Raw genomic sequence first — 5,000 nt, 5'->3', positions numbered from 1 at the left:
CAAAAAATCGACTATTTCTGGTTGCAAATGACTATTTTTGTCATTAATTTATGTCTAATTTAACGACCGTGTTGATAAATAGTTGGTATAAACTAGTTAAAATTAGTAAATACCATTATATATAGTGCCGAATGTAATTTCTTTGTTGAATGACGTAATCGGCATTTACAACACATGTAATCAGCAGCTTCCCAAAAATCTCAGCAAGTAACTACCTCCCATTGCAACATGACATTGTTACTAAAACAATGTGCAATGCCATCCACAGAAAAGACTGGTCTAAATATAAACAATTCTTCTATTATTGAATACATTCATATCAACGCTAGCAATATTTAGCAGAACTTTTCCAACAAAACTAACAAGTGCAAACATAATATTGGTTTTGAATTTTCGCACAAAACCAGCAATGTTTGAAGAAAGCGAGAGTCGATTATACCAGCCCCAGTGATCAACTGGTGCTCATTTTATCGACCCCAAAAGGATAAAAGGCAAAATCAACATCGACGCCATTTTACAATGCATTTGCAGCACAAATACCGGTGCCGACATTTGAGATACTTCAGTAAAGATTTAGAAGAGAAACGCTGCACACTAAGCAGCCAGAATCATGAAATTTGGGACTTCTTCTCTTGCAATCGAACTTAGAAACCACGTTAGTCATTAGCAAGGCTGTAACTGTTAAATGACATTGGTCATCACAGCTCCGACTTTTATATTGGCCAAACAGATACGATGCTCGTCCATTAGCTCTCCATACACTTACAACATGGAGAAACTGCAATATATTAATCCACACATCAGGAAATAACACTAGATAGGAAAACATTAGCGGACAACACATCAATACTCTATAGGATTACGCCCACAAAAATAAACGAATGGTCTTAGAAATAATATTCATAATACAGCACAATAAATAAAATAAACATACAGATAACATATACAATGGTATGTAGTCGTTCAACCAAATATGTACAGCACACACACACACACACACACACACACACACACACACACACACACACACACACATTTGTGGGTGGTTCCCAATTGTTTCACCGACAGACTACCTGCCATATATAGACCGGCAGGTGATATCTAGTCGTCTGACCAACGACCTATCTATCATATATCGGTCTGTGGATGGTACCTATCTATATTCGTTCAATTAACCACCTGTACCTACCTGTCATATACATGGATATATAGATCCGTGGATGGTAGTTAGTCATTCGACCAACAAGCTATTGGTTGGTCATCTATAAATCAGCGGGTGGTGTCTAGTTGTTCGACTATCTACCTGTCTTCAATCTGTAGCTCTGTGAGTGGTGCCTTAGTCTTTCGGCCAAATACCTGAATGTCATACTGGCAGCTATTAAAGAGGTGCAGCTTAATCTTTCCTACAATAGGCACAAAGCCTGACATTTTGAGGAAGGGGATGAGTGAGTCGATTACATCGGCCCCCAGTGCATAACTGGTACTTAATTCATCGACCCCGAAGGGATGAAGGGCAAAGTCGACCTCGGCGGAATTTGAACTCAGAACGCAAAGACGGGCGAAATACCGCTAAGCATTTCGTCCAGCGCGCTAAGGATTCTACCTGCCATGTGTTACAAGCAAAGAATATTCAGAGAAGAATGTTATAGGTGCGTGTGCGTGTGTGTGAGAGAGGGGGAGAGAGAGGGAGAGAGAGAAAATTAAAAAGCGAAAGTGTATGGGAAGGAGAGGGACGGAGGGATAGAAGACAGTCAGACGGCATACAGTTTGACAGTTCGAGAGTGGTTGTGTAAGTGACAGACAGACACGATGAGCGAGAGAAAGGGAGCGAGAGTACACGAGTGGGGGCAGAGATCTGCAGTGAGAGAGAGAGAGAAGGTAGTAATAGATCGAGGGACAGACAAAGATACAGTGGGAGAGACTAAGCAGTGAGTGAGTGAAGGACAGATAAAGATACTGTGAGAGACAGAGACAGGAAGAGAGAGAGAGAGGAGTAAGCGAGAGACGGTAGATATATGAGAGACAGGCAGAGGCAGTGAGTGAGAAAGAATAAGAGATGTGTGAGAGAGACAGGCAGAGATAATATGAGAATGAAGAGTTAAAGAGTGAGGGATAGACAAAGAGAGAGATAGAGAGAGAGAGAGAGAGAGAGAGAGAGAGAGAGAGAGAGAGAGAGAGAGAGAGGAGACGATATCATTTGTGTTTATCTAAACAGTAAGTCTGTCTCGTGTTCAGTCTGCCAACTCTGTCTACTTGTGTCTGCTTCCTAAACGCGCGGGTGGTTCGGAATAGTTGTTAATAGTTGTTCATACTGGGTTCTACATATTTTACATAGTGTACCATAACCATACTATAGCATCTTATTCAGTGTAATACCACTCCACTATACTGACCTACACATCCAACTAGCCGAACATGATCCTTGAAACGGTAGATTTATTCATCGTAATGAAACACTCCAATCCAAGTGATTTTAACCCAACACTTAAAACCGATTCCCAAGTTAAAATCTCCACATGAAATCAATCAAATACTTTAAAAAATTTGATTTTCTATTCTTTTTATCAGACCCAATGGCCCCGAATTTTAGAAGTGAATTGAGAAGTAAGACGTTGACGTGTCTTCCTCGAAGTATTAAAGGTGTAGGTGAAGTGTAAATGATTTCAAACAGGGATTTAAATCTCACTTTCTTGATTTGTCGGGCGCCAAATTCTCCCCCACACCCCTGTGTGTGTGTCTCTCTCTCTTTATCTATCTATCTATCTATCTATCTATCTATCTATCTATCTATCTATCTATCTATCTATCTATCTATCTATCTATCTATCCCTAGTGCTCGCGGCAAATACTTAAAGCATATTGACTTTTAATGACATGTCTTGTCCTCACAGTATTTATAAAGATGAAGGTTGTTGTTGGTGGTGGTGGTGGGGGGGAGGTTAGAGGGAAGAAGGAGAAGAACGTAAAGAGGAATAACAAAGAAGTATGTAATTAATAGCCAGGAATCTTTATATCATCTGTCTGTGATATGTAATCTGGCACATAGATGTGTCCAATCTATTTTTAGTGGGTTGAAAGTTAATAGCAGAAACTCTGCCAATCTCTCTTTTCATATTTCGCTCATAATGTCGGACTGTCTGTCAGGCGTTTTGTATTGGTCGATAATTAGAAGCAGCTTTGCAGCATTCATTTCTGTCACAATGACGTTCTCTATTATTGTTGATGTTACCGTTGTTGTTGTTGTTGTTGTTGTTGTTGTTGTTGTTATTGTTATTATTATTATTATTATTATTATTATTATTATTATTATTATTATTATTATTATTATTATTATTATTATTATTATTATTACTACTACTGAGGCAGCGAACCGGCAGAATTGTTAGCACGTCGGACAAAATAATCAATGACTTCTTTTTTTTTTTCTGGATCTTTACGCTCTCAGTTCAAATCCCACCGAGATCAATTTTGCCTTTCATAGTTTCGTGGTCGATAAAATAAGTACCAGTTGAGCTCTGGCGGTCGATGTTATCAGCTAGACTCTCACCCAAACTTCTGGCCTTGTGCCTTCAGCAGAAACGATTATTATTCTTATTATGAAAGCAACGAGCTGGCCGAATCGTTAGCGCGTCGGACAAAAATCCTGAAATATCTGAGCCTAGTTGTTAGAGCCTTGAAACTTTCATTTCAGTGGTAAAGCGCAGCCATTTTTAAACGAATTATTCTTTCTTGGGTAATTGACCATTGTTGTTGGCACTCCGTCGCTTACGACGTCGAGGGTTCCAGTTGATCCGATCAACGGATCACAGCCTGCTCGTGAACTTAACGTGCAAGTGGCTGAGCACTCCACAGACACGTGTACCCTTAACGTAGTTCTCGGGGATATTAAGCGTGGCAGGCACAACAGAAACAGGAAGTAAGAGTGAGAGAAAGTTGTGGTGAATGAGTACAGCAGGGTTCGCCACCATCTCCTGCCGGAGCTTCGTGGAGCCTTAGGTGTTTTCGCTCAATAAACACTCACAACGCTCGGTTTGGGAATCGAAACCGCGATCCTATGACCGCGAGTCCGCTGCCCTAACCACTGGGCCATTGCGCCTCCACGGTGTAACTGCAACTAGATGACAAAGAGTTGTATGATTGCATGTGAATAGCGTTGGAAAGGTCATGAATGTAACGGCTTTGTTTTTCATCTCCATTTTTTTTTGTCAATAACATTATCATTGCCATAATCTGTAGAAACATTTCTGAAAGTCCAAACTCGATGTCGGTTTCTGATGGTTGGTAACTGCCTTTCCAAACATCATCTTGAGAAGGGCATGAACGACATGCAATTTCATTTACCCAACGTAAGAAACCAGTATTGTTACAGCGTAATACAATGAAAAAGTAAATTATATATAGAATAACAATTTGTGCCATATATAAGAAATACAATAAAGAGAACGTTTTTGTCATGTTTGCTGCATCAGTTCGTCCAGCGCTTGTTACTGTTACAGTATGTCAAATAACACTATATAATAAATAATTATATATATATATATATATATATATAATTTTCATATACCGTACATATGTCTGTTTGCCATGTACAAGAAATGAAAGCAACCGAAATTAGGTTGGTAGAGTTTATTCTTTTCTACACTAGGCACAAGGCCCGAAATTTGAGGGGAAGGGGCCAGTCGATTACACCAGCCTCAGTACACAACTGGTACTTAATTTATCGACCCCAAAAGGATAAAAGGCAAAGTCGACCTCGGCTGAATTTGAACTCAAAACGTAAAGTTAGACGGCGTTGTTGTTGTTGTTGTTGTTGTTGTTGTTGTTGTTGTTATTGTTATTATTTTCTCAAAACATTCGTAGGTTGTTTGTATATCTGATGAGTGAATTGTACTATTATGATGCAATCTCACGAAAGAATTCAAAGTGTTTCCTGTTGATTGTATTATAATGTGTAATATATAAATGTATGCATATATGTTTGTATATATATATATATATAT

General features: G+C 39.1%; 1 protein-coding gene across 5 annotated transcripts in view; it reads left to right on the top strand.

Moving 5' to 3' along the window:
• The window catches only part of LOC106867557 (uncharacterized), a 235,134-nt gene that overhangs the window by 99,270 nt on the left and 130,864 nt on the right, over window positions 1-5,000 (top strand). The gene's annotated exons all lie outside the window — the stretch shown is intronic.

The sequence above is a fragment of the Octopus bimaculoides genome, chromosome 13, assembly GCF_046866305.1.
Source record: "Octopus bimaculoides isolate indiv1 chromosome 13, ASM4686630v1, whole genome shotgun sequence".
NCBI lineage: Eukaryota > Metazoa > Mollusca > Cephalopoda > Octopoda > Octopodidae > Octopus > Octopus bimaculoides.
The sequence above is the reverse complement of the archived record's forward strand: the minus strand, read 5'-3'. Positions and strand labels throughout refer to the sequence as shown.